Source organism: Ceratotherium simum, chromosome 6 (genome assembly GCF_057802395.1).
Source record: "Ceratotherium simum simum isolate JZ-2026a chromosome 6, ASM5780239v1, whole genome shotgun sequence".
Lineage (NCBI taxonomy): Eukaryota > Metazoa > Chordata > Mammalia > Perissodactyla > Rhinocerotidae > Ceratotherium > Ceratotherium simum.
Genome location: NC_141905.1, coordinates 77,925,002 through 77,940,814, shown reverse-complemented (window position 1 = coordinate 77,940,814; position 15,813 = coordinate 77,925,002). Strand labels below are relative to the sequence as shown.

The 15,813-nt window shown below is 39.2% G+C and overlaps 1 protein-coding gene across 2 annotated transcripts in view; it reads right to left on the bottom strand.

The window, feature by feature from the left end:
* Positions 1–15,813, bottom strand: part of INPP5F (inositol polyphosphate-5-phosphatase F) — an 86,380-nt gene that overhangs the window by 48,106 nt on the left and 22,461 nt on the right. The window lies entirely within an intron of this gene.

Genomic DNA, 15,813 nt, shown 5'->3' with positions numbered 1-15,813 from the left:
AAATGACAGTTCTCTGAGTATACCCTTCTGTATAGTTCTGACTCTCAGAACCATGGTAATGTTTCACATCCCCTCAAAAATAAATAAATAGTTCAATTCAACCAGAACGTGGGGGGAACCCAAAACAAATGCAAACAGTAACCCAACTCTGCTACAGATGGAAAATGTAACCACACTGTACGAGACAGGGAAGAAAAAACTCACCTAAGTAACTTTGGAAAACAGTATTTTGTAAAGATAAAGACAAAAAGAACTGTACACAATATTGTACTCTGGTTAGTGAATTTGTTTATCAGAAGGGTATGGGTTAGCAATTCCCAAACTACTTTATGTGTAAACACTAGGACTGAGCAAATAAGCAAATATATTGAGGAGAATGGGGGCGGCAGGGGGAGATGGTAAAACAAAAGAAATCTTTAATAAATACGAGAGAGAAAGAAGGAAAGAGAACACTCAGAGGCCTAGTAGTTATCTTTCCAATTTTTACTTCTCACAAAAGACTTTTAATTAAATGAGCAATAGTCTATGAAAGACAGCATGCAAAAGCAACTTGTCAGTTTATGAGGTTACACTCTTAAAAAAAATAATACCTAATTAGCACCAAAAATAAAAATAATTGAAATAGTGTTTCAGGAATTTCTTATTATAGACAAATAACATGATGGATACATATTTCCCATATGAAAAAATATTTTTAAAAAAGATATATAGTATTTCAATTTCCCCCATTTTTTCCCCAATATTAACCAACTCTCATTTTTGGGATAGTGCTTTGAAGATGTGCTTTAGGCATTTCATAAACACAAACGTTTGGAAACATTTCATAATTCTTTATAGAGTAGGGTGGAAATTTACTCCAAAGTTTAAAGGCTCTTATAGGCCAATTCATTACTCACTATCATTACACATTAACCAAGGACATCCCATGTGCTGGGAAGTGTGTCAGGCATGGATGGATCAAGGTTACCAAGCACCTAACACTTAATAAACCTAACATATAATAAAGCACATACTACATAATGCACTGTTGAAGGTCAATACATTTTGTTAAATAAGAAGAAATCCTTACCACAGGTCTCTCAACCTCACAGGAGTAATTTCTGTTTTACACTGAACAACCTAGAATATCGGCAGCTGACCAGACGAGCCAACGTCTGGAAGCCCTCATCCTGGTTCACCCTTCTTGCTGCCGCTTACTTTGGATTCACTTCATATGAACTCCACAAATTGTGATTTAATAAATTACAGCAATGACAAAAACACAATGTGCATAATCAAACGGAATAAACGTCTTTCCAATAAACCATCTAATGGCAAAGTACCAAAATATAAAAATATTAACTTTCAAACACAGAGGTTTTGTCCCATACATAAACTCACTTGGGAGACCAAAAGGCATCCTTTTTTCCACAAAAAAACATTGGTATTGCTAATATTGAAATTCAACTTACAAAGTCAAATACATTTTAAAATAAAATACGCATGTTTTTCGAGTTTAGCTAGCTACTCATATAGAAAGAAGGTGAGAAACTGAGGAACTGCTTTAAAAAAATATTACAGATTGAAGTTCAATATATCTGGGGAGTTATAATGCAGATTAAATCTGAGAAAACACCACGTAAATGATCTCAAACAACAGAGAAAGAATCCTGTAAACAGCAGCCTCCCTCTCCAGCGAGGCTTCAACGTTCCGGACTTTGAGGTCAGAACTCAGACTCAGATTTTAGCTCCATCACTGATTTGCCATGTACTACACAGCACAATACTTAACTGCTCTCATTCCTGGTTTTCTCACCTGTAGAAGTGAATAAAACTGCCTACCTCAGAGAGTAACTGTGAAGATTAAACAGTAATTTTTATAATTCATGTTATTACTACTAAGAGCTAACGTTTACCAGATAGCAAAACATACTATAAAGCTATGGTAAATAAAACAATGTGGTACGGGTATAGGAATGGACAAATGAATGCTAGAATAGAACAGAAAAGACAGACACAGACCCATGTATATGGGCATCTAGTAAATGATGATAAAGAGAGGGAAAGGACGGTGTGTCGATAAATGGTGTTGAAATACATATTGAAGTATATACGTATATAAAATCTGCTTTGAAATGATTTAGCAGCTGCGAGCGTGGGGACCATGGATAAAAACTTCTTTTTGGGGGCTGGCCTGGTAGCATAGTGGTTGAGTTCGTGCACTCAGCTACGGCAGCCTGGGGTCCGCAGGTTCAGATCCCAGGTGTGGACCTACACATCACTTATCAAGCCATGCTGTGGCAGGCATCCCACATATGAAGTAGACGAAGATGGGCACGGATGTTAGCCCAGGGCCAATCTTCCTCAGCTAAAAGAGGAGAATTGGCAACAGATGTTAGCTCGGGGCTAATCTTCCTCACCAAAAAAAACACATCTTTTTGTAGTTGTCTTCCAATCAGATCTACAAATTGCATTGGGATATTATGTCTCTCAAATCTTTTAATCGAGTTTCCTGTCTTACTGTTTTCACTCTCACACATTGACCAAAAAGAAGAAACTAAGAGTAAAATTAATAAGAAAATAGATATCTACTAGTTATAATCTAAGTAAGGTGGGAGGGTGAAAATGTTCTAGAATTAGATAGTGGCGAAGGCTGTACAAACTTGTGAATATACTCAAAATCACTGAATTGTACACTTTCAAAGGGTGAATTTTATGGTATATGAATTACATCTCAATTTTTTTTTAAAAAAAAAAGCTCCTTCTAAAGAACAAAAGAACTTGTTAGGAGTCTTACCTACTGGAGCAGAGAATACAAAACTAAAAAGTGTATTCTCTGCCAAAGACAGAGGTTAAGCTAGGATAGCCTACTAGTTCTTGAAATGTATCAACATTAGTGAAAAGACGTAGCTGTTCGGAGTAGTGTTCAAAGGAATAATTAAAATTATCACAATAGAAAGAAAATGAAAATTTCTAATTATACACTGAGATATTTCCAGGCAAAATCACTGAGATTAGAAAACAAAGCAAAACGAACAAACAAAAAACATCATGGGAAATAACAGCAATCTCTATTCCTATAATTATTTTGCCTTTGGTGAAACAAAACACCACAACAACCCCCAAAAGCTTGGAAAGTCCGGCAAGAATGAGCCTGTGAGTTACAGAGTTAAACGATCCAAATATATTTTTTATAGTTTGAGTTTTAAGACAAAAAAAAAAATGTAGACGTATAGCATCACTATTGTTTAGCAATCCCAGTATCCATCAGGCACACTTTTGTAATAAAATTTTTAAAACCACCCATACAGACCATTGTATTCATTTATATCACCCACCAGGAAAAGAAACTTGGCTCAAAGCCGCCACACTGAGATCTAGATACGCAGTGTAACCAAGTGGCAAAGGCAATTTAGTCTGGTAAGGTCTTTTGGCATAAAGACATTTTCAACTTTTTAAACATATCACAATGGGGAAAAAGTCAATTTTGTAACACTGGCTCTCCAGGAAAAGACAGACAAGGAAATGTGACTTCCCCAGCAAGATAAGAAAACCGATTAGGAAATGATTATCTTGAAAAGTATGACTAGCAGGGCAAGTAAAACAATAGTCCTGGAAAAGATTCAACTGCTTGCCCAATACAGTAACTGACTCATTAAAAGGGGATAAACAATTGTGGGATAAAGATTTTCATCAAAAATTTTTTTCATCAAACTTTAGAAAAAAAATAATGTTTTCACTCTACTCACGACCTCACCTCTAGGAAGTATTGCATCTACCTATTTCTCGACACAGCTATCCATCTTACCATCAGATAGAAAAGATAAGCACTTAGGGCCGACCCCGTGGCTTGGCAGTTAAGTGCTGGTGCTCCGCTACTGGCGGCCTGGGTTTGGATCCCGGGCACGCACCGATGCACCGCTTCTCTGGCCATGCTGAGGACGCGTCCCACATGCAGCAACCAGAAGTATGTGCAACTATGACACACAACTATCTACTGGGGCTTTGGGGAAAAAAAGGGAGGAGGATTGGCAATAGATGTTAGCTCAGAGCAGGTCTTCCTCAGCAAAAAGAGGAGGATTAGCATGGATGTTAGCTCAGGGCTGATCTTTCTCACAAAAAAAAATTTTAAAAAAAACAGAAAAGAAAAGATAAGCATTTAACGAGTATCCAGCAATCCTTTTTATTTTTATTAATGTTAATTAGATAGGGAATATATGAATACATTCCATTTGTTTAAAAAAGTAAATATTACAGACAAAACTAAAGTTCCCTTTGACCATTATTCCCCACTCCATGCAAATTCTTTAACTCTAATCCAAATCCCACTTTGTGAGTTCTAGATAAAGCTGTGTGGCATTAAAAAAAGAGTAAACACCACCAAATACTCATCAGTGGCTCATTCTCAAAGAAAAGTTCTCAGTAAAGAAGTCTTTCTTGTTGCACTTATAGTTGACAGGCTTATTTAATATTTAATTAAATTATGTGATTACAATAGCGAGTAAAACAGGTCTGGGAACAAACACAACAAACAATCCACCAGAAGAAGAGGGCTTCCTACTCAGTCCCCCACCAGCCGCCAGCCTTCAGAGCACCCAGTGCATCTACCAATAGGCTTTGCAGAGGCAGTGGGGCATGCTGGTTAATCTGGTAAACAGGATTAAGTGAGATTCAATTAAAAGAGCTCCTGCCGATAGAAATACATATGCAGTACATACTGGTATGTGCCAGACACTTGAAGTGAATAAAATATTTGTGTGGAAATGATTTTGCTTTTCTGGTTTTTTTTTTTTTTTTCTGGCTTTTTCCAAAGACTGGTTCTAATTTGAACTGGTTCAGTACGATTTTTTTTTTAAGACTTTATTTTTTGAGGGCTGGCCCCGTGGCTTAGCAGTTAAGCACGCACGCTCCGCTGCTGGCGGCCTGGGTTTGGATCCCGGGCACGCACCGCGGCACCGCTTCTCCAGCCATGCTGAGGCCGCGTCCCACATACAGCAACTAGATGGATGTGCAACTATGACATACAACTATCTACTGGGGCTTTGGGGGGGAAAAAAAAAAAGGAGGAGGATTGGCAATAGCTGTTAGCTCAGAGCTGGTCTTCCTCAGCAAAAGGAGGAGGATTAACATGGATGTTAGCTCAGAGCTGATCTTCCTCACTAAAAAAAAAAAAAAAAGACTTTATTTTTTGAGAGAAAAAAAAGGGACTTATTTTTGTAGAATACAACCATAACTTATTTTGTAGGTTCTGTGCTCACTGCTCTTTTGGACACTTTGCCGTTTCTCTGCATCTCTCTCTAATCATTCATGATATGACCAAAGGTAAAAATAAAAAGAGAAGGTGAGTCTGCTATCGACTCTCACGTGTTGACCTCCTCTAGCTTGCACCAAAACAGCAGACTATATTCCTGAGGACAGAGCGCTCCCTTCACCACTTCTGGAGCTCCAGGGAGGAGCGGCTGGGAAACGGTGAAGTGGAGAGCACCCACTGCCTTAACACTCACAGTAGATTGTGAAGGAGAAGCCAGCACAGTAGAATTTATAATTAATCCACATGCCAATAAAAACTATCCCCAAGACACAGGTGGATACTATGCACTCCAAAGTTGTCTGTAACATAACACTCAAATATAAATGTTTAAATTCTCAAAGGGCTTCTGCAGATCATGCCTCAAAGAGCCACAGAGGAGTCTGTATTTGCACCAGATATATCAGAGGATGGAGATATGTCGATAAAGATGGGAAAAGAGAATTAGGAAAGGAGATAATAGTCAGCTCATCTTTCCTTTCTTCTGGGTCAAGCTGACAATAAGAAAACTTTCTATGCTTCTCTGTCATTTCAAACTGACAGTCTGAACTAATAAATTTAAGCCAAATGACTCAGTGCTCTTTATATATTTTGAAGTTATGTTTAGGTGCATACAAATTTATGATTGTTTTATCTTCCTGGTGACTTGAAGCTTTTGTTATTTTTGAAACGTCTCTCTCTGTGCTTCTTGCCTTAAAGTCTGCTTTGATATTAGGATGGCTACATCAGTTTTCAATCGGTTAGTATTTGCGTGGTTTATCTTTTTTCTATGTTTTTACTTTCAACCGTTCTGTACGCATATAACTAAGGTGTTTATCTTTTTTTTTTTACTTTTTTTTTGTGAGGAAGAGCGGCCCTGAGCTAACATCTGCCAATTCTCCTCTTTTTGCTGAGGAAGACTGGCCCTGGGCTAACATCCATGCCCATCTTCCTCCACTTTATATGGGACGTTGCCACAGCATGGCTTGACAAGCAGTGCGTCAGTGCACACCCGGGGTCCGAACCGGTGAACCCCGGGCCGTGGCAGCGGAGGGCGCGCACTTAACCACTCGCACCACTGGGCCGGCGCCCTAAGGTGTTTATCTTGAAAGCAGCTTATAGATGGATTTTATTGGTTTTCCAGTATGAAAATCTTTGTTTTTTAAATTAAGTATTGACTCCATTCATATATAATATAATTATTGATATAGTTAGGAATCAATCTACCATTTCTCCCACCTGTTCTATATATCTTTTTTTGTCTTTTAGATTAAAATTTTAAATTATCAATATTCCATTTCCCCCCTTAATTAACTTTTTACAATCTTTTATTATTCTGTTAGTGGTTACATTTTTTGTGTGTGTGTGTGAGGAAGATCAGCTAACATCTGCCAATCCTCCTCTTTTTTTGCTGAGGAAGACTGGCCCTGGGCTAACATCCGTGCCCATCTTCCCCCACTTTATATGGGACGCCGCCATAGCATGGCTTGCTAAGTGGTGCGTCAGTGCACACCTGGGATCCGAACTGGGGAACCCCAGGCCGCCGCAGCGGAGCACGCGCACTTAACCGCTTGCGCCACCGGGCCAGCCCTTGTCAGTGGTTATATTGTAGGGGATGATAACATGTACCCTAACTTACAAAAGCCTAGTACTTTTGCCAGTTCCTGGACAGTGAAAGGAAATTAGAACACCAACCTCTTTTACCTCCCTATTGTTACTATTGTTGTTATGTATTTTAATTCTGTATTAATTTTAAACCCTATGTAAAGCCAAATTCTTTTAAATTTACCAACATATTTACCCTTTCCATGGATCTTCATTCCTTTCTACATCTCTACACTCCCATCTGGAATCATTCTCCTTTTGCCTGAAGAACTCTCTTTAGTATTTCTTTTAGTGCAGATACTGCTAGTGATGAATTCTCTCAGTTTGTCTCAAAATGTCTTTATTTTCCTTAATTTTTGAAAGTATAAAATTCTAGACAGGCACTTGGAAGATATCATTCCATTGTCTTCTGGCTTCCATTATTTCTATCAAGGCTTACTACATGCCTTTGAATTTAATGTGTATTTTTTCTTTGGCTGCTTTTAGGATGTTCTGTCTTTAGTTTTCATCAGTTTTATTATGAGGTGGCTAAGTGTGATTTTCTTTATATTCTTTCTCTTGTGGTTAAAAGTACTTCTTGAGGGGCCGGCCCTGTGGCTTGGTGGTTAAGTGCGCGCGCTGCGATGCTGGTGGCCCGGGTTCGGATCCCGGGTGCGCATCGAGGCACCACTTCTCCGTTCATCCTGAGGCCGAGTCCCACATACAGCAACTAGAAGGATGTGCAGCTACGACATACAACTATCCACTGGGGCTTTGGGGGGAAAAATAAAATAAATAAAATCTTAAAAAAAAAAAAAAAAAAGTACTTCTTGAAACTATGACTCGTATTTATAGTAGATTTTGGGAAATTCTTGGCTATTATCTCTTCAAATACTGCTAGTCTGTTGCTGTCAGAAACAGAATCTGACTAGTTTCTTTTGATCTCATTTTTTTAAACATATGAAATATCTTTAAATGATCCATTATATAATACTATATTAACACACTATACATTCTAAGAGAATCTAATAATTCAGATAGCTTAATGGCTTATCTTAAGATAAATTATGTTCCAATTTAAAGGATCCTGCCTTTTTTTTTTTTAACAAATCATTGGTAGAAATTTAAATTCAGTCTGAAGTATGCATAAAACCTACTTCACTGATACCTATTGCGTAAGCTATTAGTTGGCCATTTAGTACTTTTAAATGAGTACGAGCATGAGTCTATAAAGTAGGTTTTATGCAAACTTACACATGACTTTAAATTTATACTAAAGATATAAATTCATGGTATGTTTAACCCAGTTTTTTGTTTTATATTTAAAGCCATTTCTACTTTTTTAAACCACATTAAGAGAAAAGCTTTTTTTTTTCCTAATGGACATAAAGCACCATACATCCCTGAATATATTTCAGGGAGCATTGTACATCAAGTAAGTGGAATTATAAGTAATACTACCACCGCAATAGTCCTTGTCAGGTAGCTGGTAGCTAAAAGTACATCACATTGGGCTTCTAATGCTTTCAGTGACTAAAGAGCCAGTTATTAATTTGTTCATCTTCCATACATAGTAACTACTCAATGTTTCTCAACTGCTTGCTCTGTTGCCTACTAAAGTCTCCTAAGTCTGGGTTTAGAGAAAACTGACAATGACTCATAAGGAGAGCATCTAGGGCAAGAGGCAGTTTTAATAGGCTCCATTTCAAAAGTACCAAACGGTAGAATCAGAAACATATTCAGCTTAGCCTGTGATGCTTAGGATGAATTTAAATTCATTCTAATAATAAAATTCCTAATAATGACCTGCCAAAATGAAATAACCTATTATACTCTATAAAAATACAAAGTCTTTTATATCTATAATAGTCTTAGAAAACTAGAAAAGTCTAACTTATAAAGTATCATTGGGCAAAAAGAATTTGCGCATAAAAGTACATTTTCCAGATAACTATAGCTTATCCTCCTAAAGGGCTAAGATGTTTTCTTATATGTTTATTGAAAACTTTCATATATTATATACTTTCCTATTAAGTATATTAAGTATACAAAGTACAATTGGGATTTTTATTCATGATGCAGGTTTATCATCATGAAGATAAACTGATACTTTGAGAGGTGACATAAGCATGCTTCAAGGTTGGAGGCGATTGGCCCCGACATGGGGATCCAAACCCACAGGCTGTAACAACCTGATAACCAAGCCAATTAAATGAATAACCTTCATTCTCTGCTTGGATGGCTGATATTAGCCACGTCTAAGTAAGTGAGAACGCACTATATTTATCAAGAATCTCCTTTCTTAAACACAATTAGACCTGATAATAATTTGATTGTAGTCACTTCAAAATGTTCAATAAGATAGAAAGTTTAAGAAGAATATAGAGGAGGAAACAAATATAGAAAGCACCTTTATAGGCAGCCCATATATACAGTCAGTCACTCCTACCTTAACAATCCTCTTCTCTTTCTGATGCTAAAATCTTTTAATATCACCGCCATAGGCATCACTGAGAAAAACATCCGGAGTTTAAGAACAAATGGGTTTATAACTAGAAAAATGGAATGATAGCAGAATAGCAGAAGAGGCAAACTGGCCTGTCTCTAAAGTATCTCTCTGCCTGAAAATATAAAAATCTGCTAGTTAGAGATGTGCTCAGAAATAAGAAGTATGCCTGTCTGACGACCTTGGGAGAGCTCAGAACAACGGATCACATTCATGTGTCTAGTTCAAGCATTGCTCCAACCAGGGTGGTGCGACCATCTGCACCAAGGAGACTGGAGGGCAGATTAGGGACAAGGGAGGTGGTGCAACACTCTGAAGCACAGAGTGATGGAACAGGCTAAAGGGAACAAAGAGAAAGGCCATTCAGCACCCAGGTGCCTGGGGACAGAGGAAAAGGAAGAGGAGGGAAGCAAAAGACAGAGGTGAGAAGACGCCAAAGGAAGGAATCTCGCCCACCACTTACTGCCTGCTTGCAAGACCCAAAGCCATTACTAGAACAGGTCAGATAAACTACAATTAAAGAATCTTTTAAGGGTTAACCAGGAACCTAGTCACCAATGAAAATCTTACCTCCAAAATAAATACTTCTGAGATCCTCATGAATGCCAAAATGAATATAAAATGACTGTATTTGAATTACACTTTAGATCATTTCTATTTTGGTAGAAATGTTATATCACAAATAATACTGTTTCTTTAGAATACTTCCCTCAAAGCAACTTTAGTACATGAAAAAAATCACCTGTAAACTACCAAAAAGCAGATTTTTTAAAAATTAAGATAAAAATCAGAAGTAATGGGGCTGGCCCGGTGGCGCAAGTGGTTAAGTGCGCACTCTGCTGCAGTGGCCTGGGGTTCGCCGGTTCGGAACCCCGGGCACGCACCAACGCACTGCTTGGCAAGCCATGCTGTGGCGGCGTCCCATGTAAAGTGGAGGAAGATGGGCACGGATGTTAGCCCAGGGCCGGTCTTCCTCAGCAAAAAAAAGAGGAGGATTGGCAGATGTCAGCACAGGGCTGATCTCCTCACAAAAAAAAAAAAAAAAAAAAAATCAGAAGTAATGACAACAGGCTACAACAAAAGCTATCTTCTGACTTAAATGTTTTTAATGGCTTTATTGAGATACAATTATATACCATAAAATTCACCCACTGTAAGTATATAACCCAATGATTTTAACAAATTTACAGAGTTGTACCACCGTCATCACAATCTTTACATGTTTTTAATAATGTGAGTTGTCAGTAGACAATAAAACACTCTGCTTCTCTCACAATGCAGTTGTACACAGACAATTAAACTTGTATTTGAAAAGAAGAAATATCTAAATGTGTGCCCCAAGAAGCAGGCCTCCAGCAGAGGCTGAGAGCTCCTCAGGGGCCCTGCCAGGCTCCTCTTCCCTTTTCTCCAGTGCCCTGGAGGAGTGGGGTTTTCCAATAGCTTTTTAGGAAAAGTACTAAAGCAACGCTAGTGACACTCAATTCATTCATCACTAAAATATATAAAATATTTCACGTCATTAGTCATAGCAAGAAAGGCTCCATAGACAAAAGACTAAAATCACACTTTTTAAATCATATACATAAAACACTTTATCATTTTAATGACTGAGACATCTTCATCACTTCAAAAGTGGAGAAACAGCAGATGGCAAGTACTAGTTTAACGAGAGTTACTTGAGTGAACTGCATCTGTGGCTGTTCAATACTACAAGTAGTATTTCACTTAATTACTAAACCAAGAGCCTCTATTGCCAAATTAAGCAAGACTCCTGACAATTTTCTCTTAAAATTATTTCTGAGTATATCATGGAATATATACTTTTGCTTTTTATATTCAGATACTTCTTACCCTAACTGAGCTTATCCTCTTTTCAAACATTCAATCTTCAAAATCTCTAACTGAAAGAGCTTTTGTGATCCATTTAAAGTCTTCAGCCTAAAGCAACCTCTTCATGGTTATCTGTGTGAAACAGGCTATCTCCCCAACATGACACAGAAAATACGTAGAGGAAAGACATCAATCACGTGGGCCTTCCACACAGCTGCTTACTCGGCCAAGAGCCATCTCTCCTCTTCCCGCACCCCCACCCGCCCCTCACCCTGGCCCTGTCCAGATTATCTCTACTCATTTTTCAGGCCTCAACCCAGACATCACTTCTGCAGGGATGCCTTTCATCCAGGACCTCCTCACACCAGTCAGGGCCCTCTGTCATTTGCTTCACAACATCCCACGTTTTTTTTCAGAAGCTTAAGTCTAATGATAAAACTGTATGATCGGGTAATGAACGTCTGTCTCGGATTCGATTCTACGCTCCTGGAAGCTTTGAGTTTTGTTTGCCCTGTAATCCCCAGTACTGAGTGCAGGCCTTGGCACACAGCAGGCACTCCATAAACATCTGTTAAGTAAATATTTGCTGAATATTCTTGTATTCTTGAATAGCCCCTGCACAGGGGCACACAGCAGGGAGCAAAACAGACACAGCCCCCATCTTGGAGTTTATCCTCCAGAGGGGGGACAGACAAAAAAGAAGAAAACAAAAAATTAATGTGTAATTACAGTTGTGATAAGAATTTGACTATCATTCTTACTTCTTCCTGGATACAAAGAATAAAAACTGCTGATTTTTCATGGAGCTTTACTATTCTTTCATCTATTTAGCACATTACATGTCCCTTCTACTTTATGTTCCTCATGTTAATAAATCCCAACCAATCAAACCAAAGTCAGACACATTCAAGTGGGGGGAGATAAATTACATTACACCCTGACTGAAAGTCCACTTGCCTGCAAACATCTGGGGAAGAGGCCTTCCAAACTGAAGAAAGGCCAACGGATCTAAAAAGGTATTCTCTAGGTACCAGGGTTAATAGAACAATCTTTGGCAGTGCTTGCTAAAAGGAAGGGCAATTATCAGCAAAGGATACCACAGCCAAATAATACTTTAAAATTCTTCAACCACATTTTAAAAGGGGCGTGTGGATTATGAAATAGAACCTTCACTAATGTTACTAATATTTTACTACTTAAAAACATTACCTTTTATAATCCCCACCATGTAGTCTTTTAGTGACATGTTAATATCATCATAGTTTCAGCAAATATTAATTCCCATTATTAGGAAAAACGGTCCAAGTTTAATTTTTGTTCAAAATTGTATAGCTAGAACTTAAGTGGTTCTCCAGTGGAACATCTGACACCTCTAAGTTACTTTTAAAACTAAGGAAAAAGGGCCGGCCCCATGGCTTAGTGGTTAAGTGCGCACGCTCCACTGCTGGCGGCCCGGGTTTGGATCCCGGGCGTGCACCAATGCACCGCTTCTCCGGCCATGCTGAGGCTGCGTCCCACATACAGCAACTAGAAGGATGTGCAGCTATGACATACAACTATCTGCTGGGGCTTTGGGGGAAAAAAACAAATAAATAAAATTATAAAACTAAGGAAAAAAATTAATAGCCAGCATCTGTTGAATGCTTCCCACTATCAGGAACCATGCTAAGCACTTTATGTGAGTTTTATTAAATCTCACAATAACTGTATCAAGGAGGCGTCATCATCTTTGACTTATAGTCAGCAACTGAGGCTTAAATGAAGTAACCTGATCCCAAGGCAACTGTGTGATCTTCAGGGTTAGTCCACCTCTAGGGCAGGTGCCTAGTCAATGCTATTTGGGGAATGGCCTACGTCACTGTGAAATAAAGGGTAAGGAGCAACAGACGGAATTCTTTTGACATGCTTTTGTAATAAGCATTCCAGTGGACATTAGGTTTCTGTCATAAGCTGAACTACGTCCCCTCAAAATTCATATGTTGGAGGCCTAACCCCCAGGTACCTCAGAATGTGACCGTAAAGAAATAGGGTTTTTAAAGAGATAACTAAGTTAAAATGAGGTCATTGGGGGGGGGTCCCAATCCAGTATGACTGGTGTCCTCATAAGAGGAAATTTGGACACAGACGCACACAGAGAGAAGACGATGTGAAGACACAGGGAGAAGATGGCCATCTACAAGCCAAGGAGAGAGGCCTCAGAGAAACCAACCCTGATGACAACTTGCTCTCGGACTTCTTGCCTCCAGAATTGTGAGAAAATAAATGTCTGTTGTTTAAGCCACCCAGTCTGGGGAACTTTGCTATGGCAGCCCTAGCAAACTGAGACAGTTCCTGAATCACACCTGCTTGCATTCCACAGAGCTCAGAGTTCAGTGACAGTCAGGAAGAGTGCAGGGCTCACCCACACCGTTTTTTGACTGTCAATGACATCTGTTCAAATAAATTTATGTTCCCATCTCACTAGGCAAGAACAATAATTTGTGCATGAATATGTAGAGAATAAGTAGGAGGGAAACAGGAGTGAGTTTAAGTACAGACATCTTATTCCCCTCATCCTATACCCCAGGAAGGTAAGATGTTCCCATGGGAAAAGTCCCCTGAAGTGATTATCTCAGTTCTAATACATACCAGGAGTACACCTTCCATCGGCCAAGCTGATGGTGTGGTCAGAACAAGAGCTTTAATGGGGTGCAGGGAGGGGAGGGGATGAGGCAACCGCAGGACAGAGGATGAAGAAAGAGAAAGACAGAAGAGTGAGATAGATGCTCAAAGGGCAAGGAGCTGGGGGTGGAATGACACACACAGGATGGAGCTGTAGTTCTCTCCGTGGGTGAGGGAAACAAGAACAGCAGAGGGCCCAGAAAAGATTTTCCTTTGCTTCCTCCCCACTCCCTTTCTTAACAGTCAAATCTTATGTGAGTGATATGACAAGAAGAAAAAGAAAAAGTACAGAGATTAGGAGAGAAAAATTGAGACACTTTCCCTGCCCTTCTTTCCTTTTTTTATACTTTTTCTCCAGTTCACTCTATTCCTCACATAGTCCTCTTTCAATATATCCCATATAACAGGTGCCCTCACTGCCTACCAACCACTTGTTTTTGGTCCAAAGAAAGGCAGGCAGTGCAAAAAGTGCAAGTACACATAAATGGTGGCTGACCACAGAGATGACCACACTTTACCACCTCCTAATAACCATACTCTCATAGCATCATAAACTCATCAACCAGTAACATATTTGTACACTGCTTGTAGGAGATAACTTTTGGGTTGTCTGCCAAGTTCAAACCCTCCTGCTCTGACTGCCCCTCCTGCCTAGAGGAGTGGGCCTCTGGAGCATGTTGGAACTTTGTGACCAGGGAAGGCCCTTGGCCCAAGCTGGGCCAAAAAGATTCTCTTTCCTAGGAGTCTGAACTAGATTCACTACCCAATCCTTGATAGCTAGTCAGTCTCCAGTGGTTGCAGGGTACATCAGATGTTGGTTGGTTTGAGTACCATATAAGGGCAGAAATTTTGTCCTACATACATAGAAACAGAGAAAGTCAAAAGAAGAGAAGAATGAAGGAGATGGATAGGGACAAGTGGTGGTCAGAGACCACCTGCCCACAAAAAAGTAATCTCGGATCCTGTACAGTGTCCACTTCTTGCTTGGGTTCCTTATTAAAATTTGTTTTTGCATAAGCTGATAGGTTTGTATTTGCAATCATAAGAGTCTTAATAAAATAGTGATTTATAATTTATTAAGCACTTTCAGGCATATTGATCTCATTTGAGACTCATGATACCCCAGGGGAAAAAAAGAGGGCAGTTATTTTTACTTTTATTTTATCAGTTACAAAGTAAAGGCTCAGGGAACCCTTCCTGGGATGCACGCCCCAGTGAAGTCCTCTCCACGCTGGCTCTGGGTTTGGCTGTGTGACTTCCTTCGGCCAATGGGATACTAGCAAGCTCAGTGACACAAGCAGAGGCTCGATAAGCCCTTGCACATTGGGACTGGTCTTCTATCACCCTGAAAAGATACCCAGGTATCCAGGAAAGAGAGAGAGGACGCAAGGAGAGGCCTTGTAAGATGAAACACATGGAGAGAGATGCCACGTGAAGGAAAACTGCAACACCTCAGGCAAACCCCCAGCCCAGTGCTGCCACGTGAACGACCACAGCCCAGAAGAGAGTAGAAGAGCCTCTTGGTCAATCCACAGGCTCGTGAGATATTATACACTGTTGCTGTTTTAGGGCATCAGCCTTTGGGGTAGCTTGTTATACAGCAATAGATAAATGAAACAGATGGTAAGTAACTTCCCCTATATCCCAAAGCTAATAAATAAAGCTTGAATCCAGGTTTCCTGACTGATTTCAGTGATTTAGTCACTGCTCCAAGATGTGACTGAAATTGAAGAAAAATAACTCAGAAGTTTCATACACTTCATTTAAACAATAGAAAATTAATTTTAACTCAGAACACTCAGAAATTATCTTGTCAGCATGTAAATGAATTAAAAATATATGTAAATGTGGACAGGTAGGAGAGTGTTACTAAAATACTTAGCATGGTTACACAACGTCAAAATGCTTTTCTCTTTTGTATTGCAAGAATTAAAAAACTACCAAAGATAGAATATACAACAATGTT